Source organism: Acanthaster planci, linkage group LG10 (assembly GCF_054643075.1).
Source record: "Acanthaster planci isolate LZ-2023a linkage group LG10, COTS_SCS, whole genome shotgun sequence".
NCBI classification, from domain to species: domain Eukaryota; kingdom Metazoa; phylum Echinodermata; class Asteroidea; order Valvatida; family Acanthasteridae; genus Acanthaster; species Acanthaster planci.
The window spans coordinates 13,410,134-13,434,788 of NC_141786.1; the positions used below are offsets into that span (position 1 = coordinate 13,410,134).

Below are 24,655 nucleotides of genomic sequence, written 5' to 3' on the forward strand. Positions count from 1 at the left end.
ATGGGTGGGTTTAGTGCACGGTGCGTATGAAGATTTTACACAGGTTGGTGAGAGTAATGATAAACAGCGGCTAGAATCTGGACTACTTTTTCAGCGGCGTTAAGCCTTGACCGTGAATTAAAAAATATAAAACAAATGCAGGGTTAAGATGAGGCCAGTCTTTCCTCAGAGGATGCAGTTCTGCAAACTTTCTAAGACGGCAACTGAATTGGGTTGTTTTACATTGTAAAACCGCTATTTTAAAAAATCTTTAACTGCATTTCTTCGTTTGATCTCCCTTTCATTGTTGCCTGGCAGGTCTATAAGGTACTTTAAGAATCATATCAGGAAGATGGAAGCTATTTATGCCCTAGTTGAAGGCGATGGCATTTTCACACTTTCATCTCCTTAACCAGCCTTGAACCGTTTCAAAAAAGTGGTTACAATTTCTTATTCATAAATAGCATTGGATACATACTGAAGAAGTCAATATACCCTCCCTACGATTCTGCTCAAGAATTATACTTTCATTTCCGCTTGCGTGGTTTTTAAAGCGGGTAACATCACACCGCAGACGGGCATTATCACAGTCACATGCCGTGGTTTTGACAATATTCCTTTCAGCCCCAGAAGTACCACCAGGCCTCAACATGGTATGCGGGTTCTTTACCAACGAATTTTTTTGTCACAGGATTTCAGTTACCGACAGGGAGAGAGCGCCAGTTTCATTACCGTTGCTGGCATTTTGGTTCGTGTGTCCTCTTTGACACATGAACCAAAATGCCAGCAACGGTAATGAAAATGGCGCTCTCTCCCGTTTGACATGGTCTCGAGCAGTCTGATTGGCGCGTTGCCTTGCAACCATGAGAGTGCTCATTTATATCATTATCATTACAAATGTATTGCATTTTATAACCACCGCCAGGCATATTTTCGGGATGCCCCAAATGTGTCACTTATTCTAATTGGTAATCAAGGAAAAGGAAGGATTCCAATCTTTACTCTTTAAACCCTGAAATGTACTGTGCCGTCTCAATGCAGAGTAACTTGTCATAGCACTGGAAGGTGCTCCGTCTGACCGAATCATCTAGCACTCTATTGCGCCAACCATCCACCCTACCTTACAGCATCAGCCCGAATTGTTGTCGACTTTCTGCGACATGTTGTATTCTTGGACAATTGGCACATAAGCCCCGCTCTAGTGCACAAGATGACCCAGCGAGTGTTTGGAACTCGTTGAACAGTGCAAACCCCCAATAAGGACCCCATGAACCGACATGATCCACCCTAAAAAAGGGCAACTATGTGTTGTTTGACAGGACGCCAAAAACGTGTAACAAGTTCTAACTAAAGACATTCGTTGCTAAAAAAGTTCCAGTGCGCTGTGGCAGTTGTATAAAGACTTGCCGTCTTCAACGATTATAATAAATACATACGAGGAAGTGACTTAGAATCACAAATGTGTCAGTACTTCGCACTTCATCATCGATCCCTGAAATGATGGAAACACTTTGTTTAGTTATCTAAACAACAGCGTCCAACAGCGTCCGCTCACTAGGATGGATTTCCCGGTCATTTATGAACTTTTGTCCGCCTGCAGAACGACCAACTTAACTTGAATACCTTTCAAGTGGACAAGTGACAAAACTGATTTTTTTTGCAGAATGAGTACCAAACACACTCGCTAATTGTGAGAAGTGCTAGAATCAAAAATGTCTAAATGCCTTGAAACCATTCGTAGATACAAATTCCAATTTGGCAATGGTGCGCACCAGCCATCAACGCATCAAGTTCCCAGAATAGTCAGGGAAGGCCATACAGAGCACACAATGCGAGGCAGATTGCCTCTTGAATCTGCCACGAGTCGGAGAGATTTCCTTGCCTATAACACCGAAGTTGCGACATGGACCAAGCTGCTTGTGATGGTCTGAGTCAGGACGTCACCGAGCGCAGTAAAGGAACTGAAGACAGAAACCGGCAGAAAGCCTCGTGGAGCTAGTATGGGAAGTTTACGGAGTGTCTATGCTTTCATAAATGAACTTCCTGAGGAAACATGTTATGGATCGACAAACATGAATGACATTTGGTATAAGATGAAACAGGTGCCATCATCCATTTGTTCAACCCAATTCCATTGCAAGGTTATTCAGATCAGAATGTGTGCAAGCAGTTTTAGTTAACCTGAAGTCTACATCAGACATAAGGCTTGGGGGTGGCCATGAAACATGCAGAGAAGTCGGCATCGCTATTACAAATCCTACGCTGTCGAAGAATTTGAAGGTAAAGGATCGGAGTTCTGGCACTTGAGGTGCGAGAATCTGTGGGTTTGCGATGTTTGTTTGTGCTAAATTTCTGCACCCGTCCAGGATGGTGACACAACGGGTGTGTTTTGTCCAGGAAGTTCGATATCAATTCAGTGAGACAGTGAAAAAACAATGGGGGTGTCCTGCATTTCTGGATTTGTGATTTTTTGGGTAGCAAGGTAGAAAACTGACGTGACGAGTTTGGTTGCATTGGGTCACCAGAGCCAATGAAACCTTGGATTGTGTTAGTAACAATGTCTTGATGCTCTTGTGACGCAAAACAACGTCAGACTGATACATCCCCTCTCTCTGCACTGTCCTTTTCCACTGTACTGTTGGCACACCGTGCACCTGTCATCGAGGAACCTCGGAAAGGATTTGACCTCATCGGGATGTCCTTTACTCTACTCCCTCCTTTTTCCGCAATCTTTATTTTTTTGGCCCACTTTCCTCACCGTTTTCCGGGTCCTTTTGGCCAGAGCATCCTCCGGGTGTCGCTTTAAACAAACAAGAACCACTTCGAACCTTCTCAGAGAACCGTTGGTGTTCTTTCTTCTTTTTGTCCAACTTTCTCTCCTTTTTTCCATGCGAAAGCATGTCGTCGATCGGTTGTTTCTTCTAAATGTGGTCTGCTTTAGGCACAGTTAATGGGCAAAAACGTGTTTCCATGCCCTAAAGTTGGATATTTTGTAGTTCAGCCAACATAACATTGAATTTCCCGATCTTGTGGAGAATAATTAAATTAAGTGTCCTCGACAGAAGCCTGTGAATCAAACCCCCTGGAAAATGTAAAATTACCACTCCAGAATCAAAATCTAAGTCAGGCTAGGAGGTCCCCCAAACGAAAAGAGCCTAGAAAACAAATAACTATTTAAGGTGACAAATGAGAGCTCGCTCCCTTGCAATTGGGAAAAGCCCTACACCTCGGTTGCCCCTCTGAAGCACTTTAATCCCACCTTTCGAGTTACCACTTCGGAAACAACTATCGGTGTGGGCAATTAAGTTTCTCCGACTTTGGACAGTTTCTATGCCTAGCACTATTAATTGTCTAAGTATTTGGTTTGAGGCATGAGACCATGAAACTCTGGTTTACTCTGTCTCTCTTGGACTGTTTGCTCACACCGATACTTGTTTCCGCAGGGGTAGCTGGGGCGTACTGCCGTACGTGCTTCAGAGGGGCACAGCTTTTTCCCATGGCAAGGGAGCGAGTTCTCATTTGTCGCCTGAAATAATGATTTGTTTTCTAGGCGCTGTTCGTGTTTTTTCGTGCTTTTTCCCAAGCACGTTTGGTTTAGGCAACTGCTGCATGGACAAATTGTGTCTTTTCATCATTGCTTCATCCAGATAACAGACACTCGCCATGACAAAACTTTTTCTTTGAAATAAAAGCACTTGTATTTATATTACTTTAAAACGCTTTAATTTAATTTAAAAACGACAATGAGACCTAAACCCCAGCCACCCACTCAAAGTGCCTGCAGCCATCAAACGTGAACGCAGAGAGGTGACGATTATGCATAGCCCGAGCGCCATCGATGCCATACGTATATTCACAGCCAAGTTTACGACTTTAGGCATAGATGGCATCATTGTGCCGGCCACCACCAAGTTAGCTTTCAAACTGGAGCGAGATGGTAAATCGGACACCAACTGCATCGTGTACAACAACCTTGTGCGTACCAGGTGAAAGAACTCAACAATGTCCAGACAGTCACTTAATCGTTGCAATTGATGCAATTTGATGCTTAGTTTAAAAAAGGAAACGACTACCAGACAAGATAACAAATGTTTTGTCAAGATAACAAATTTTGAAGTCAAGATGAACTGTTGCACTGAGTGTATTGAAATGATAAAGGTGCATATAACTCGGAATACACGTTTTCATGGAAAACAAAAGACTCCTGTGTTAGCATGCATTTGTGAGCAAGGGAAGCGCCTTCCAGAACATTACTGCATAAAACAGCGGATTGCCCAGTTGGAAGCAAGTAAGCCTGAGAAAGAGAGAGACCCAGACAAAAACAGCAACTACCAAAATTTGTTTTTGGGTGGACTTCTGATCTGCTCTCGCATTGTTAATAAAAAAGTCTACCTCAAGTACCCTAAACAAGGCACCAAGCTCGCCAGCACCTGAGACTTCAGAAATAGAGTAAAACTAATCTCCGTTTCGTTATATAATAATTTTTAAAAAGGAGTAAAGAACACATCGACGTAAACGGAATCGCAAACACTGAATATTGTCGTAAGCCTCTTTTCCATGGGAGACACCATGCTCGGTCAGTAGTTATTGGTAGTGAAAACGCCAGACATGGACCGACTCAACATCAAAGACGCGGCTAGAAATGACTACAATCTGAAAATCGCTAGCGGTGTGTTGCTCATGCCAAGGTGGCTAGTAAACAAAGGTTTGTTGCAGAAGAACGGTATTGAACGGACGCAGTACGAATGTTGCGAACAGAAAAAAATTACATGTAAAAAATTCTCCTGTTTTGGAAACCTTCCATTGCATTCATATGCGCCATTTACAGCGGTTGGAGAAAGTCCTTAATTTGCAATACGTCAAGGAGCCTCGATTTAAAAAAAATAATTTCCACATAAAAATTTTTTGGAAAAACTTCACAAAATCGAAAAACTAGGGGTGTCCCAAATTTTTGTAAGTCTTCTTCAGAAAAATGAAAAATATGACACAATTAAAGCAAGAGAAGATGTTTGCACAGTATGAGTTGATATTCTTTCTTCATTTGCTTAGGAAATGATCCTTGACAATTTTGAAATTAACCACGCGAAACTTCGTTGGTATGTGCAACTGAGCGAATTCAGGGGCATGTGCAACTAACTAAATTGCCACCGTGAACATACGTGCGCCAGACCGATCGGAGCGCTAGTAACTCATGGCGGGAATGCTATTGCCGCTCCCAGTTGTTTGGCGCAGTGTCGGCACATATCCACTTCTGTAGCTTTTTTTAAGAGACCTCTCTTGCGTTACATTCTCTTAAGATCTGCGCTTTGATGTCTTTGATTTTTTGAGGCTTGTAAACTTTAGTTTTTGGGTTTACAAGGTCCCTGCTTGTTTTCGGACCGCCAACGTTGCTGTCGTATTTTTATTAATATATACAAATTTTACAAAAACTTACGAAAGCCCCATTCGTTAATTACGGATTATTTTCAATTCGTTATTGCGGATTTTCTATATCGTTATTACATATGCTTCATTTCGTTATTACAGATTATCTATTTGATCTGGTGTACTTCCTGTGAATGTTATCAATATAACATTTACTAAACTGACAGGTTTGGAAGAAGAGCAGTCACATGTGGAAATGTGTTGGAAACGTCCTCAACAATACGAACAAACCTGTGATTTGCGACGTGATTTTAACGAAATCTCAAAGTGGGGTCTCGGTAAAGTATATCAAAGGCAAAGAATGGACACTATTTGTTGCAGCTTTTGTGTTTCGAAATCTTTAATTTAGTGGTTCTTTGTTGCAAATATAGAGTGGCTTCTGATAAAAGAACTCTGTTCATTACTGTTTATCAAGTTCTTATATGCCTTTCATTGTTACCTTGGTCCTTTGGTTTTACCCCAAAGGTATCCAAAACTGGAAAAAAATGCATGTATCTTTCAATGGTACGCCATTGAAAGATACTTCAAAGATTACAAATCAATGAAACATTGGCTGTCAAAAATATAGCAAATGTCCAGTTCAACAATACATCTTCATTACGACTGTTTCCTTAGCAGCAGGTTTTCTGTAATTTACATGTTTTTTATGCATATGCATGCAAGTGCCTTGTTTAGTTTAGTTAATTCAAAGTATACGGGGATCACCTAATGTGTTTGAAACTAATAATTGAGAAAATTATCTTACTCATATACTCTATACTCATCGTAAAATTGCACAAAGCGGTTTATTATAATGATGACTGTTACTATTCAATTGGTATTCAAGGGAAAAAGGGAATTATATAGATGTTTACATATATATACGTTTTGATGATCTTTAAAATGTGCCTGGTGTTTAAAGTTTTCCGAAAAGATTTTATTCTTACTGAAAGGCGCAATTGGTACTCTACCTTTCAGTAAGAATAAAATCTCTGTGGCTGTTTTGTCTTACCCGTAATCACCACTTTGCTTAAAAAAGGTGGGCATAATTATTTCTGTATTTATCATCCAACAAACGTGTCAGTAAAACACACAATAGGTTTAAATTTTAATCTTCAATTTCATACATCACATTAACAATGGGGGTTGTTTGTGGGTTACATAATTTTATGAACATCTTGTACACGTTCACAACTATACAATTTTTTTACAGTTCTTCAAGAATTGTTCAAGACTTTTGTATAGTCATTGGTAGAATTGAGGCATTTATTTGTTCCGATCTTGTTCGTTTTCCATCATAAACAATATTAAGTAAATTGGAGTTTATAATCTTCTATATACTCATTACTCATTAAGGATTGAAGGGAAAATTGCCCAAACTAAAGCTGTCATTATTATACAATCCCAATAAAGCTTCGTGCATGATTTTCAAATTTCGCAAAATGTTTCAAAATATGGCATTTTTACAGAAATGGGCTGCTGAAACAATAAAGAAAATCTAAGTTCCTTTTTGTTTGTTTCAAGGATCCCATGAATTAAATCCTATTTTCTTACTAAATGCACCATCTACGAATCGTGTAACTGTTGTGATTCATTTATAAGGCTTTTGAAAGTTGAAATCATGTCTATTAACTAAATAATGTGCAGCAAGAACATTATCAGGTATACTGCAAGGTAATCTGTATAAAGGTGTTATGTTTACTGGTATATGCCTGCATATAAGACAGAAACATAACACTGGTGGTATACAAGTCTATGTCATCCAGGACCATTCTTCTGGGACTTTTGTAAAAAAAACATTCACTCTTCATTATTAACAGGCACAGACATATTGACGCTATTCATCGAGATTGTACAAACTCGAACAAGGATATAAATCCTTTAATCTGCAAGGATTATCGACCCCCGTAGACGCACTCACTGCCGCATACATCAATCTCATCTTGATGCACCTCTACAAGGAAGTTATTTGCTCCATGATGGAGCTGTGGTATAGTATGCATTACCAGGAGCCGTCCAAATGGGCTATGGCAATTCCTGGGGGGGGTTATACGATGGGCATTTCACTCCTTTACAACAGTGTGGAAGCCTTTTAATAACATAATATTAATAACCTTCATACATCAGCCTGAATACTGTGCACAAATCACACTTTCCTAGACCAGTTCATTTGGACTTCACCTGGATCATATTCAGAAAGCACAGCTCCATTTGTCTTGGAAGATCTCCAATCGAAATAGCCTTCATCTTTCAGTGGGCAGAAGAAGTCTGTCCAAAATTGAATGCAGTTATTTTCTCAGCATGCCCCACCAAAACTCAATCCTTTGGTTATTGTGACTGGTTCCCTGCATGAAACTCTTGTTTCATGATCCCTTCTACGAAATTGCTGCATCTGTCGGAGTGTTTCCAGTCCCAAGATTGGCTCATTGTACATGCTTCGAGCAACAAAGCACACTTTGAGAAACCGTGAATAAAGCGCTTATGAACCATGTAAATTATAATTAGGGTTTTTCTTGTCAATCCCGTCAGTTCTCAACATTTCAGGACCATTCAATGAGGACACTACAAAGAATGTGAACTTTGGTAATGAACAATTTAACGGTGTGATTGAGGCAACAAAACTATGTGCTGGATACGATAAACTCCTAAATACACACTGATACTGGAGGTTGGTTTCCAAAAAGGTCGTCTTAGGTGTCCATTTGGGAAAGGTTTATTGTGAACTTTTTGGTTAATTTTCCGTCTTTTAAGGAAGAAGTAATGCTCATGTACCTATCCATGATTCAGATCCTTCTCATTGATTCAGACTCTTCTAACAGTACCTTCCTAGTTTCGAGGTTTGCATCCATGTGCCAAAGTGAGTTGGGAGCTGGTACCGATTAAACTCTCCTAGGAATGGTCAATGCCTATCTGTGTGGTGTTATTTCAGGATCAACTGACCTCACTGCAGTCCTCTCTGTCTCTCTCTAAAGAAACAGACCCTGACTGTGTAAAAGTCCTCCCATCGTCTGAAATTGATTCGGCAAGATTATCAATTTCTTACTTCAACAAATCATTTTTGTTCCGTTTGTTTTCTGGCCAATACCATACATTACACAGAGGGTTACTGAAGCCAGCAAGGCATTCTCAGACACTAACAGGGTTCTATTCTTCCTAAATTCAATCAATGTTAATTTAATCCAACGCAGTGAAACGCAAGTCCCACAGCGCTATCATATTCAACTATTATGTGTTGGAGTCTCATGGGAAAATCAATGACCAGGCCAAATTATTGTGTACATGTACGTGTACACGATTGAGTGGTAGTTGAGGTGGGGTAAACAGGCTTCGATAACGATAAAAAAAATGAAAACGATCAAACAAATTGATTCAATACTTTGAATCGTTCGAATCGATTGTAGAGCAATTTTTCTTGGCGAAAACTTTCTTTGACCAATCAGAGTTGAGCTTTGGGATTACGTCATGCGGGCTGGACACCCCCTCTCAAAAAAAAATTGACGACGAAAAATTGATTACAGAAGTCGAAAAGAACGAAGTTTTGTACAACTAATCCACTCCACTGAATAAATAAAAAAGAAAGACATTTGGAGAGAGATTGGAGACAGACTTTAATGCAGTGGTAAGCATGTTTTATTAACGTTCCAAAACAATTAATAACATATTTTAGGCGAAGGCCTTAGCAAACAGGAACAAATCCAAAGTAGCCTTAAGACATGTAAAACCTGAAGGTTTGCTGTTACCAATACCAGGTAAGGTTACAATTACAAAAATAATGTGCAGCCAGTGGAGCCATACCAGCCATTCTCATACCAGTACTTACTGTGATACCGGTGTTGATCAAACGTGACTCTTGCACAAATTTATTATACTTTGTGTTTAGCTGATTTCCCTAGAAATGGATTTAATTTAGAGGGAAATCGGCTCCGCACAGACAGTGCAAACATTTTTGGCTTATGGTAGACAATGATCATATGACAGAGAGGAAAGTATCCTCCATGGACAGAGTGTGGTCTGTGGATGAAACGACAGAGTATAGACAGAGTCAGTGATATACTCTGCCCCTTTTCAACACTGTAAACAATGGCTTCGGCTAGGTAGAACACGTGTGATTTGTTCTCCCTGTATCCTCCATGCAATTACATTATTTTAAAACACTTTTTGGGTATTACATGTATTATCAGGAATAACAGTTGAAAACTGCTGATTGAGCTTTGAAATCAAATTTACTAACGTAACACTTTGGACACTGGGCTCCAAAGTATACCGAGATATTCTCTCTAGTGATGAAAGCTGTAGTATTTACGCAGAACATCCTTACAGTGACATGGTAGGATATTCATACAAAGCATGTCTGAAGCAGGTGCTTATTTGCCATTTTACCCCTCTGCCTGTCGCTCAATTTGTATCGATACATCAGTGCCACCGCAAGCGGCCTACCCGATCCATGCGCAGAATTGTCGTCAGAACTTCTGAAGTCTAACCACAAACAATATTTGTCTTTTAGATAAATGGCCATGTCTTCTCCGGTCAAGTTTAAGTCTGTAACTACCGAACAGGCCGATTCAGTTGTTGATTTCGGTCCAATTGTTGATATTCAAAAAGTCCCTGTGAATAAAGCTGATTTGGTTTACCTTCAACCGCGACTACAGTTTTACTTATATGTGGGTTGTAAAATCTCTGGTTTTTTTTTTTTACATTTGGAGCTTTGAACAGAATCAAAATGCCTTTCGAACTTTCAATCGTCTGGTCGATGCTGATGTTCCATATCTGCCGGATACTTTGCGCCAAGTGGGCTCGTTAATTATGAAACACGTCTGCGTCTAGGTAACTTGTGAGGGGCGCAAGGCCCTCCTTTGGATATACTGTGTTAGTGCATGACCTTTGACACACCTGGGTACTTGGAAGAAACCTGTGTGAGCACATGATTTTGTGACATGTACCGACCGACCAGAATGCTACAATAAATCGTGAACCCTACATATCTGAGTTCATATCCTTCCTGAATAATAGAGTAACATAGGATATGACATGGTGTCATAAGTGAAGAAGTATTTTGGTGACATTTAAAGACGAATTTTGGGGTCAACTTCGGCGGAGTTGCAGTGCAAGTGGAAAACGCGGGAACAACAAAGCGAGTAAGTGCCGTTGCGTTGTTGCTTAGTCTTTCTTCGGAAGTATTGTGGACTTTGCAGTGTTTGCATTTCATTTTCTTTCTGGGGGATGGGTTTTTACCCTTCTCATTAATTGGTCCTAAAAACACCCGTTTTTGAGAGTAAGTACCTGGAGGGAATTTGTGATTGCAAACTTCTGAATTTCAACCGTGTGTACCCGTAACTTGAATGATGGAGTCACTAAGTCTAAAGACACCCCGACAATTTGATGTCGAGGCCAGTAATCTCACTAAAGCATGGAAGCTATGGAAAGAAGAGTTTCAACTCTACATAGATCTGGCCATGGGGGGATAAAGATGACAAAACAAAGGTCAAGATGTTGTTATACCTGGTTGGTAGTAAAGGCTATACCAGACCATCAAGCCTGCAACATAAAACTTGGCATCAGCTTTAAAGGCCTTTACTGCAACCCACCTAGAAATGAAACAGTTGACCGGTACAAATTCTTCACACGAAATCAGCAGGCAGGGGAAACATTTGACACGTATCTCACAGATTTGAAGCTGTTGGCAGCAAACTGCAACTTCAATACATTGCAGGATGGCCTCATCCGTGACCGTGTAGTGTGTGGCATAAGAGATTCTACACTTCGAGAGAGACTTTTGAGAAAAACGGAGTTGACTCTCGAGAAATGCATTAAAGCATGCCGTGCATCGGAGTTGTCCAAGAATCGAATGGACATGATCGATGGTCACGCTGTCAGTGCAGTTAAACAGAAACCGAAAAAGAAAAATGCCAGCAGCTGGCAGTCACAAATGCAAACGAAGCCAAAGTATGAGAAATCGAAAGTCAGATGTGGCACAGAGCATGAATTTCTGAAGAGTAAGTGCCCCGCCTATGGCCAGGAATGTCAGCGATGTGGCAAACGCAACCATTTTAAGAAGCAGTGCAAGACCAGCCTGAAGTCCAAGACGAGAGTACATGGGTTCGATGAAAATGAGCAGTCAGATGAGTATGAATCTGAGTATGAGCTGCAAACAATGCAACTGATTCCAGAGGAGGTCAACTCTATGGTAAATCTTAAACCGGCGAAGATGATTTTCGCCAAAATGTTAGTTCTTGGGCGAACAATTAGCTTTCAGCTAGACTGTGGAGCAACATGTAATGTTTTGCCTAAAGATGCCATAGACCTTAAAGCCGTCAAGCTTCAGCCGACAAATCGCACGCTTGCAATGTACAACAAGACAAAGCTGAATCCTCTGGGAAAATGCACCCTTTGGGTCAGCAACTGCAAGAGCAAGGAGGACTTTGATGTCGAGTTCTTCATCATAGATGAGAAAGGTGTCACTCCTATTCTAGGGAGCGTCACAGTCCAGGAGATGGGACTAATCAAGGTGCAACATGAGAAGATATTGCAGATGTCCTCCACTCCGATAATCTCAGCCAAACATCTGTCAGAGGAGTACGGTGATGTCTTCGAAGGAGTTGGAAAGTTGGCAGGCAAATACAAGCTGGAGGTAGATGAGACAGTGACTCCAGTTGTTCATCCGCCACGACGTGTTCCAGTAGCACGGAAACAACAGCTCAAAACTGAGTTTGGATAAGATGGTCCAAGAAGAAATCATCGCACCAGTGGAAACTCCCACATCTTGGGTTTCCAGTCTTATTTGCGTTGAGAAACCAAACAAGTTGAGAATTTGCTTGGATCCACAAGATTTGAATAAGGCAATCAAGCACAATCACTACCCAATGAAGACCATAGAAGACATCTTGCCAGACCTAAGCAAAGCTAAAATCTTCAGTGTTCTAGACGCCAAACACGGATTTTGGCACGTAGAACTTGAGGAACAGAGCTCCTACCTCACGACATTCAACTCACCCTTTGGGAGATACAGATGGAAGAGAATGCCCTTTGGCATCAGCTCGGCTCCCGAAGAGTTTCAGCGGAGGCTGGATGAAGCCTTAGAAGGGTTGCATGGTGTGAAGACGATCGCCGATGACATCCTTGTGTATGGTGAAGGGGACAAACTTGGTGAGGCAGAGAAAGACCATGACGCAAAATTGAGAGCGTTGATGACCAGATGTAGAGAAAAGCAGTTGAAGCTGAACAAGCAGAAGCTCAAGTTCAAGCAGAAGGAAGTTTCCTTCATGGGCCATTTGATCACTACGAATGGCCAGATCCAGCCAAAGTGAAGGCTGTGACAGAGATGCCGAGCCCCACAGATATCGCAGGAGTCAAACGCTTCCTGGGGTTTGTCAACTACTTGAGCAAGTTCTTGCCTCATCTCAGTGATGTGTGTGATCCACTAAGACAACTGACAAAGAAGGAAGTTGAGTGGTGTTGGCTAGAGATACATGAGACTGCTGTAAAGCGCATCAAAGAGATGGTGACATCGAAACCAGTCCTACGCTACTTTGACGACAAGAAATAGCTGACACTCCAGGCCGATGCATCACAGAAAGGCCTAGGAGCAGCAATCATGCAGGAAGGTCAGCCTGTTGCATATACTAGTCGGGCTCTGACCAATGCAGAACAGAACTATGCCCAAATTGAGAAGGAACTGTTAGCAGTGACATTTGGGCTGGAAAGATTCCATCAGTATACGTATGGAAGATCAGTGACTGTGCAGACTGATCATAAGCCACTGGAAGTGATCGTCAAGAAGAACATGCATCAAGCACCAAAGAGACTGCAACGTCTTATGCTCCGTCTACAAACGTATGACACACACGTTGTCTATCACCCAGGCAGCAAAATGTTCCTGGCTGACACTCTAAGCCGTGCATTCTTGCCAGAGAGTAAGACAGATCCTACCCAAGTGGGAATGGAGCAAGTCAACATGATCGATCACCTACCAATAGCCAAACCACTGCTCGAGAAACTGAAGCAAGAAACAGCTGATGATGCAGTTCTTACTGAGCTCCATTCTGTGATCATGAGAGGGTGGCCAGAGCAAAAGAAAGATCTTCCGGCAACTCTGACCCCATACTTCCAGATTTGTGATGAGCTCAGCACATCAGATGGATTGATTTTCCGAGGCGAACGTGTTGTCATACCGAAGAGTATGAGAAAGGGTATGCTGGAGCGTCTACACTCATCGCATCTGGGAGAAAACAGTTGTTTGCGCCGAGCACGTGAGTCATTGTACTGGCCTGGCATGAACTCAGAGGTGAAAGATTACATACAGAAATGTGATGTATGTCAATCTCTCAGCACCAAGCAGCAGAAGGCGCCCATACTACAACACGAGGTACCCAACAGACTGTGGGCAAAAGTGGGGGCAGATCTTTCTTCCTAGACTCCAGCCATTATCTTGTGATGGTCGACTACTATTCTAACTACATTGAGGTCGACTACTTGTCCACAACATCCACTGCCGTCATCCACAAAATGAAGGCACAGTTTGCCCGTCATGGCATCCCTGATGCATTAGTGACTGACAACGGCCCACAATTCTCGTCTGAGGAATTTGCCAAGTTTTCCACCATGTGGGAATTCCAGCACATCACCACATCACCACACTACCCACAGGCAAATGGGAAGGTGGAAAATGCAGTGAAGACAGCCAAATCACTCCTGAAGAAAGCTAAAGCAGGGCACACCGACCCATATTTGAGCCTACTCGCATTCCGAAACACACCAACTGCTGGCTTTGACACTAGCCCAGCACAGAGACTGATGAACAGGAGAACCCGAACCACACTACCAACTACATCAGGTTGCAGGTCCCTATGGGAGTAATGGATCAAATGAAGAAGTCCAAACAGACCCAAGCAGACTACTACAACCACACAGCCAAGAAAGTGTCACCACTGAAACCAGGTGATGCTGTTCGAATCCAACCACAGTCTCCACATCAACACTGGCTTAAGGCTACAGTGGTGAAGTCCCACCCACAGCCACGCTCCTTTGAGGTCGAGACGGAAGGTGGTGTGCGATACCGCCGAAATCGACGACATCTGCGAAAGACCCATGAGACGACCAACCATCGGGATTACGAAATCAACGTAACACCTACACAGCACACCACGCGAGGAGAGCCAAGACAGGGAACACCACAGACGACACGATCTGGAAGAGTCATCCGACCACCAGCCTATCTCAAGGACTATGTCAAACATTGAACACTTGGATGGATACAACATTTACGCTGTTTCACAAACACAAAATGAAATCTAAAATGCCAGATTTTGTTTTTTTTTTTTATTTACTCGGTTATTTTTGGCAGCATTTTTCTTTCAAACACTTTGTCACAATAAACAAACCAAAAAAAAAAGGAAAGAAGTAAAAGAAAGAAAAGACAGACAACAGAAACAAAAGAGAAGAGAAAGTTGATGTTTAAAAAAAACAAAAAAACAAAAAAAACCTTTGTTTTAGTGTTGTTAGATTTAGCCTTTGGATTTAATGCTAACATTTAAAACAAAAAAAGCTAAGGTTCCTACAACTGCCATGTGATTTTAACACCCATAAGCAAGGTTTCATGGATACTGAAGCTGATTCTTGGAATTGCATCAATTGCCGAGGACATTCACTGCCTTATTTGGACATTGGATTTCACCTGCAGTACATGTACATACTTAAAGGAACATTCAGCTTAAAGAAAAAAAAAATGTATAAAAGGAAAGATGTGAGGGGCGCAGCGCCCTCCTTTGGATATACTGTGTTAGTGCATGACCTTTGACACACCTGGGTACTTGGAAGAAACCTGTGTGAGCACATGATTGTCTGACATGTACCGACCGACCAGAATGCCACAATAAATCGTGAACCCTACATATCTGAGTTCATATCCTTCCTGTATAATAGAGTAACATAGGATATGACATAACTGACGATTCTGTTTCCCTGTGAGCTGATGTTGATATTCCAAGATCAGGTTTCTTGCCACGTCACTATACACGGTTCGATTAACGTCAGATGCTCCGTCTAATTCGAGTTTTAAAGCGAGTTTTGCGGTGCCAGGTGCAATTACGTCGTCCGTGCCTAAAGCGGGGAACTTGACGTGCAACGTGTGACCCGTGGCTATTGTGCTCGGGTTATGCGTGATGGTTACTTTGCGTCTTTCGCCTTTGATCGCGCGAGGCACTTTTAGTGTGGCGACTCAGATTTAGTTCTTTGGTGTATTATCTATAAGATTTTAAACAGGAATGAAAACACGATAAACGATATGCTGGCTGTGAAAAAATAAATCTTCGTACTGCGTTAATTGATTTCGCTTTCTAAACGTTTCAGATTCCTTGTTAAAACATCTCCAATATGATCCACGTCTGCACGCATGTCGGCCAACTTATCTAAAAAAAAAATTTCAAAATCCATACAAACTCTCGAATTTTCTGGTCTTCGGAAGGTACGCAGAAATCAGACAATCTCGGCTCTGGAGGCACTTAGGCAACTTGTTTATCCGCCAATTCACTTATAAGGCTTCGTCTACGTTTACAAATGTGTGTCGACTAATAAGCTCTTGTTTCATGCGTTCGTTTAGAAAGTCTAGTGATTTTGTTCCCAAGATTCTTTTGTCTGCGCCAGTTGTTCCTAGGCTAGGTCGTGCGTTTGTGTTCTTCGTCTACTTTACTTTTTTCTATACTACTAAGCAACAATTTTGAACCTGTATACCAGAGCTTTTACTATAGCTCCTTCCATCAATAAAGCACTTGCCATTATATTTTAAAGTGTTTATAAATTCAATGAATAAAGGAAAGGAAAAAACTTTAAAAAAACTTTAAAAAACGATGCACACAAGACAAGTATTAAAAACTGGCATAAAAAGCAGGCTAAAAAAATAAATATTGGCAAATTTATTTACCCGCATATTAACGTACCAAGGCCTATGACGTTGCTAAACGAGTTTGTAGCCCCAAATGAAGTGCATCAATTAGATATTTTGTACTTACCTTGGGATCGAGTGAATCGTGAAACGTTTAAATTGCCTTAACCGTAGTAGATGTGGCTTTTAGGTATAAAGAGGCAGAACCGTTGACCAGTAAAACCGCCGATCAGGCGTTAGAACTGTCAGACAGATTTATAAAAGATCACCTCTGACTTGGCTCAAGGTTATAATGATAGACACGGGGTCAGAATCTGAAGGCGAGTTTAAAACGTTTCTTAAGAAAGGCGTATCAGTACAAGTAGGCAAACCCGGAGTACATTGATCGCAGGGAATCGTCGAGCGATTTAATCGAACTTTAGACAAGCTGTTATTTGGTAATCAATACGCGCAGGAAATGTTAAAGGTGGGCGTTTGTAACGTGGAGTCGGTGAAACGCTTGCCTCAAGTCGTGAAATCGTTAAATGAGGAAAAAATCCATTAATCGACAAAAGAACTCGCGAACGCTGTAAAATTGGGCAAGTGAAACAAATACCGAGTGCATCCCCAAGAAAAACCCAAAGAGAACTTCCTCCAGACGTGGTCGTGCAGTACCTTTTATTACCCAGGTGAACCAGGAAGGCGGAACCGTCAAAAGGGCAACAGATACCGTTTGATCCATGTTTAAACGGTTCCAGGGCAGAAGGGTGGAAACGGGACCCACTTTGTATTATTTATTAAACGGACTAGATAGACGTTTCGTCAAAGAAGAGCTACAAGTAGTACCCAAGGATACCGAATTACCCCCTGAGAAAGCTTTTTAACTTAACTGTGCAAAAACCGAATTGAGGGCCTTTTCTTTATCTTTAAAATCTGAGTTGCACCCAGTGATAGAAAAATGAAACGCGTTGTTTTTTCGATCGCTTCGCTCATGATAACTCTTGCTTGGCGCGCTCTAGGTCTTAAATCCGTGAATTGACGATTGACAGTGTTTCTAGCGGTGAAAGACTTATTTTGTGTGATGGTGTATACTTGATGTCTATCTGATCTAAATAACTTGTTGTTTATTAAAATGTTGCACCCATTCAAATAGGCAGCTTTGATACGCCTCGTCAGTTAGCCGTTTCTCGGTTACGACTGTAGTGACGCCTTTTGACTTCTTCCGATCTTTTGATGTTCCGTTAAAATCGAGTACATTTTAGGTCCAATACAAACGACTTCTGAAATGACCTCACCCCCCTGAATTCGACCTTCATTTTGCCTTTGATTTGTTTGTTTTTGGGATCGTAAAGTTTATCGTCGGTTTATGGTTTATCTGAGTTTTGACTGCGTTTGTCGAAGTAAGTGGAAGGTGCTCTAAAACCGACTCAAAATCGGCATAAATGACAAAAGGTGCATTTTGTTTGTTCTTGTAATCTTCAAATCATTAGTGATCTTGGATACTTCAGACTTGGCCTTCCTGGTTCGATTGTACAAACTGGCCAAGCATTTGCTTCCAGTGCCACCATGTCACCTGCACTGAGTCTGGCCAGTAGTTTCTTGACTTCAAGAAGCATTGCATATGTCCGAACCCTGCTGATTGTTCATAGAAGAAACACGGCTTCTTGGGAAATTTTCTCGGTACTAGATGACCGTAAACATAATTTGGTACGCTTGCATGTAGCTGGTGTACATCTTGGCCCTGACTGGATCTCTTTTTCTCTGCTCTTTTCAACATCGTGGTGTTGTACTTGAGCCTGCATGTCTGATGGTACTGAGCACTGTTCGCGATCATGGCTGCTACAATACCGTCCCCATTATCGAGTCTTTCCAATTTGAGACTTTTTGGAAGTTGGCCAAGCTCATGAAACTTGATCAAATTGTGTGCCAGTGATTTGTAGTCACCTCCCTATGCCTTACCTTCTAGACTTGTTTTCTTCTGTGTAAGTCGAGGTGCGCTCGTTATGTATCTTGTAATTTGGGTTTGTATCTAGCTGACGTTTGACGTCAGAATATAATTTTAAAGCAGATCTCAACGCCCATCTGATTACACTGTTGATCTTTGTTTTGAAAGTTTATGATTGCTTCTTTAAGTGCTATTTTCTCTGGTAGTGGAATATAGGTGGCACCTACCGGATCCTATCTAACCACGTTTTATCATTATGTAGAAAGCGACCACTTTATCAAAGACTCATCATCCTGATCCGCATTGCGTGTGTGATTCCACGTCCTCGATCTGTTTCTGCCTCTGTTCTGTGTTTTGCCCCGGGAAAGTAAACGTGCCAAAGTCAGTTTGATTGGGTTTTTCCAATCTAACCTGCACTTTCAGGGCCGTTTGTAATTTATAAAAGCCCATTTCTCTCAATTCGTCTGATGCTTTCTTTTCGATGAAAGTCTTGTAAAAATCAAAAAGTGTATGATATCGTATTAAAAAAAGCTGGGTATCAGCTCCAATTGTGGCAGTTACCCTAAAAGCGCCTCACCTTTCTAATGTCTACTTCTGCAATTTCTTCGGGTTGAGTATAATTTTTAATGAGGTCTTTCTCAATGAGGACTCTGCCCGTGAAAAGGAATGTAGTGTTCTTTTTTAACAGCTGGCGATATGACTGGCGTGGTAAGTATATGAGTTGCCTTTAGTTCGTTCGGATGGCTTGAAGGAGTTCGGGCTTGGTGTGAAATTTACGCTTTGGTGCCGGTAATGGAAAGTTATACTGCTTGACAAAATCTGCTAAAAACGCCTTCTTAAATCGACTGAAAGTGGTTAACATTCGTGGTTTTTCATTTCTCTATTTATATATAGAGTTTTAACTTTTTTTTTTATTTTTCAAATCTCTGTCAAATCATTAGTTAGTATAGATCTCCAACAAAAATTTCATTTTTTCTTGGAGCCTCGGTGCCGAGAAAATTTTCTGGGAATCCCCTTTTTTTGTTTAAGGTCGAGGTTGTTTGTTCGAGTCGAAGTCAAATGTCAAGCCGGGCAAAACGGGAAGCGCCGGGGTCAAAGTGGGTTAAGTGGGAAGCCACGGCGCTGGGGTGTGCGTTGGAGCGCAGAAGCCGAGTGGAAAAAGGGGCTGATCCCTAACCTGTCTTTTACCTACGTGTGGCTCCCCGGCTCTGCATATAAAGCCTGTGTACCCGAAAACGGGTCGCGCGGCAGCTGGTGGTTCAATGTAAATGAATCCAGTATATGCATATAACTTCAGTGTTTAACTATCCATGTATATGATTTTTGTGGTGCCTTCTCTCTGGCCTACTGTCTGTTTGATAAATTTTGGCCAGTCAGGTGGTCAGGGTTGGGAAATTTGTGCGCGGTGGCCAGCCAGCAAAAATATATGCCAGGTTTGGCCTAAACGGATTTGACTGTCCTTTCACTGCACCAACATTAAAGGGGGTTTAAGTAACTTGGATTAATCTGAATTGATGTTTGGGAGTACCTTTTTTCTTATGAGTTGACAGTTTGAAACGCTGGGCTGGAAATTTGGTGTTATTCGTCTAGACTGCACACCTAACAATACGTTATGTTTATCAAGTGCTTAGCAGTGTGTGTCGTCTCCTGCCCACCAAACTCTCTCTACCAGGCTGTTTTAGTTGATCTATTGAGTATGCACTTCTCATTAACAATTAAAAAAATATAAATTTAACTTTGAAAGCTGATTTATATTGCTAAGCTAAGTTTGTATTGCTAAGAGGACTAACTTAAGTTGAAATCCATCTAATTGTCTGGCTCTTCAAATTTGCTTCAACAGGAATCTGCCCATACCAGCATTAACTACTGATCATAATCCACTTGCGTTCGTGTCAGCAAAGATCGTAGGTGTCAATGGTACATTTGTGGTGCATCGCAGCTTTTTAAGACACTTAATTCAGAAAGAAGCCATTTTGTGAGGATCAATCCACCAGTTGAGGGAATGCAATTAAACAATAAACAAATAAGTTGTTTTCTTTCTGAAAAACACAAAAGACCTCTGTTATTCCTTTTTGATACTTTACAGTCAATTAGGTAGACATCGTATTCAGAAGGAATATTGACAAATATATAAATATATATTTCAGTACTCTGAAATATGTGATTGCCGAACTTTCGGTAGCTGGGTACCTTCATCAGGGCAAGCAGATTCAGTTCACCCTTGACTGGGTTCCAGTTCACGAATTTATGTCACGATTCTGATTAGGGTGCTACTCAGCCCTTTCATAATTCAGAAGGAAGCCATTTTTTACCATCTTCCCTGAATCAAATCAATATTTACTCGATGTAATCTGTCAAATGGAATGGTGCTAGTCTCTTTTAGGTTGTATGGCTCTTTCTTTTTAATGATGCTTTAGACACATAGAATACAGTAATTCAGTTTTAGTTATTCCTCTACTTAAATGAAATCAATTTGTTTAATTTGAAATTAATCCTTTTGCCTTACAAATTAAATTGATATATATACGTATCAAAAATTCATTCAACTGAGGCTGAAGGTGGATAAAGTATATATAAATTATGTATGTTTTTGTCACAAAAAATTATCACACGGCGCTCAAGCCTACATTTCTTGAAGATCTTACTTTGTAACCCACTTTATATGGATTCCTTTTTTTACCACTGTATCAGAAAAACGTTTTGGGCATTTGGCTCTGGGTCAGCTTTGGAATGGTTTTGCATAAGGATTCGAATGTCTCATTAACTGGCACACCAGGACTGACAGAGGGCGCCATTTGCGTTTTTGCAGTTGCCACGGGTACAACTTTTGGCGAATCAAATTGTGACGCGAGTCATGTGACATACGGTCACTAGGCGAGGCTCATCACCAAAGATTGTATAGCGCCGCGCAGCGGCGCTATACAATCTTTGCTCATCTCTACGCTATGCATTTGCTGTGAACGCGATGAAAACGCCTCAGCGGAAATGTGCGACGAAACCCATTCATTTTTACTGAAAATTGAGCGATCTGCATATTCCCAGGCAGTGCATATCTTAATCAAGACAAATTAAGTCCACTTGGAAAGAAGGTGACCTATTTGAAATCGAGGTAAGTGTTAAAAAGTTGGGATAGACGTTGAACATGCATGGACTTGCAGTGAAAAGTTTTGTACATGGAATGCATGCTTAACGTTAGGCGATACTATTAATATCGATGGGTGTTTGGCATGTTGTACAAGGGGACAATTTAGACAAAAACGCACTGGGCATTACCCTCGCTTTATCAAAGGAATGGGAATGAAATGTTACACTGAAACTGACTAGATATTTGATGACAGTTGAGGCATATTATTAACGTTAAATTAGACAGCGACCAGACGACTGTAGGTTACTTCTTAATTCACAGCTCAACTTGTTAACCTGAAGTCATTTTTATATGATTAAACTCAAACAGTTAGTTTATAGGCCTTTGTTTATTATACTGATAAATTCTTATTTTGTTTTTTCCTTGTTTTTTTAAACACTGCTGCAGATTCTGAAGGAGGAAGAAGATTCAGTTTTTGTCTCCTACCCTGGATGGTCAAAAACCTTCAATGAATGGGTCCACAAAGACAAAGTTGTTCATTTGAAGCAGCACAATCCTGAATTTAGTCCATCCCTGCAGTCTTTGAAATATAGACAACAATTATTTGTTCATCGTATTCTATGTGACATTAAGCGATCACTAAAATCAGGAAGAAAGGAATCTCCAAGGGTTGTGATAAAAAGGGACGTGGAAGAGGATGTAATGCACTCCACATTTCCAAACTGTGGCCAGTCTGCAAAGAAAGTTAACACCGACAAGTTGAGTGAAATCGTCGGGAGAAACTGGATGCAACGAAGAGAAAGTGTCGGCAATTGTACCTACATCATTCCAGGATCATTTACAGTAAAACTGAGGAGGCACAGATTCATCAGCAACTTTGACAAGAGCGGAGCAGAGGTGCAAATGAAACCTGGATTTTATGCACTACTTTCATTTGTTCGCGGTGAGTTTCGTGGCTAGACAATTTAAAGATCACTGCAAGATGTACCACTCTGATGCCTGGTTCAGCAGCTTCAGCTTCATTTGTTAAACTTCATTTGGAGTTTCTGCATGATATTATCAGCAGGAAACACTTGACAAAAACTGTCTCAAATCAGACAGTTAAGGATATTGTTTACGACATCTGCAAACAGTACCATCTGGAGCTTGAATTCACCCCACGTCTTGCGCGTCAATTACGAGTCAAAGTCATTAGATTCCTGACTCAGCTGAGACAATCAAAAAAGGAGGTCGTCAACAGAACAAATTTAAGAAATGGATGATCAAAAATGCTATTTGGCAGTTTAAAATCCTTTACAGTAAATTTTGTCAGCGAACTTTGGTGAGAACTGAGACTGGGAAAACCAATTTTTCAAGAGCTGGGGATCGTCATCGTATAAACACTGTTGCTAACTGTATCATAAACAGGTGTAGAAGACAGAAGAAAGCTGCACTGCACAGGTACAGTAGAGCCCACCAGCACAGGTGAAAGGCACGGATTACTGATGACTGCAAGCAGTCTTTAAAGTTTCTTGAGTTCTGTGGTTTTCAAGCAGAAAAGCTTACTTTGAGAAATACAGAAACCGGTGAAATTCAAAGTTTGAATTTATCTCCAGAGAATACACACTCTTTGTCACAACTCTAAAATTTAACCTTCATAAAAGATAAATTTGGAATTTCTGACAAAGCTTATCAGAAGCTCACTACTATTTGTGAAGACCTACCTTCATTATATAAATTAAAACAGTCGGTTAATAATATACCTTTGGACAGCATATCCCATACACCAGCAAAAGACTCAGTAGGTTTTCAGAGAAGCATAAGAGTACTCATTGAAAAGCCGGTGGAAACTCTGCATAGAGAAGGCTCTTTAAAAACTGATGAGGTTCATGTAAAGCTATCAGGTGATGGAACCTGGATCGGTAAGAACATTCATGTGGTAAATGTTACATTTACAGTAATTGAGGAAGGTAAACGTGCAGGGACATCAGCTGGCAATTATCTTGTGTCCATATTTCAGGATTCCGAAGGTTATGATGCCTTAGCAAAGCACTTGGCAGATGTGAAAAGGGACATTGAAGACTTAACAGAAGTTGTTGTGGATGGTAGAGCATACAAAATCATCTATTGCTTGGGAGGTGATTACAAGTTTTTATTGTGCTGCTGTGGAATTGATAGTGCTTCTTGTACTTATTCCTGTGTATATTGTAAATGTTCATCAAAAGAATTCCATAACACTTCCCCTTGAATGGTCAATGACAGATAGAAAGAAAGGTTGTAGAACAGTAGAAGAAATACAGAAGTGTTCCCAGTTGCCTAAGAAATGTGCAAGATATAACTGCTCACATGTTCCAATATTTCCCTCAATAGAGATCCAATATGTAGTAATTGATACCCTTCACATGTTCCTGCGCATTACAGACGTACTGTTAAACTTGCTGATTGCTGATCTCAGAAGAGCTGATGAGATAGACAAAAATTCTCTCAGAGTATTTGACAGAAAGAAACACAAGAACTGTGTAAAACTGGAAACATTTGTGGCTAGTATTGGAATATCAGGTTTTTCGTTTTACATAGGCCGGTCATCCAACAAACTCAAATGGAGGACTCTCACAGGTTCTGAAAAACTTGTCTTGTGTCAAAACAATAAAACTGTCTGAGCTTCTCAAAGACATGACTCATCTTCTTTGTAAAATTGAGGACCTTCAATTTTTATGGGATGAGATGTACGATTTGTGTATCTCTCTTCGCAGTGAGCATGGCAAATTTACACTAGATGAAGTGTGCAATTTCAAGACCAAAAGTAAAGCATGGTTAAATCTGTTTACATCCATCCACCACCCAACTCATGTGACCCCATACATCCACATCTTGGTGACACACCAACCAGAACTGCTGTCCAAGTATGGTTCTATTGCCCATTTCACCCAGCAGGGCCTGGAGAAACTGAATGATATAACAACAAAGATGTTTTTTAGGTCCACAAACCACCGTCGTAATGCTCTGCTTCAAATCATGAAAAAGCGAGCTAGATGTGAAATTATGGGGGATGAACAGTAATTTCACAAAGTGCAGTTTTTTAAACATTTTTCTGTGATGAAGTGCTCTTTAGTCTAAGCCAAGTTGTAAATACAGCTAAACTGTTGTTCGTTTTACAGTGTTACAGTCTTGCATTAACAATTAAACTCCACCAGTTAAGTGTTTTATGACAGTATGTGAAACGGTTGTCACTTTACAGTCAATTTAAGCTAAGATGAGAAAGCAAATACACACTAAACTGGGAGTGAGAAGTATGATGCACACTAATTTCATAGTGTGCTCTTCAAGTTATAATCAGGGACAGTGCTAGACCAAGTTTTCCCAACCCCATGATGTGAAAGTTTAAACATGTACAATTGTCAAAATGTTT

At 40.9% G+C, this 24,655-nt stretch overlaps 1 protein-coding gene across 1 annotated transcript in view; it reads right to left on the reverse strand.

Moving 5' to 3' along the window:
• LOC110988328 (SID1 transmembrane family member 1-like) overlaps nucleotides 1-24,655 on the reverse strand; it is a 203,106-nt gene that overhangs the window by 12,344 nt on the left and 166,107 nt on the right. The window lies entirely within an intron of this gene.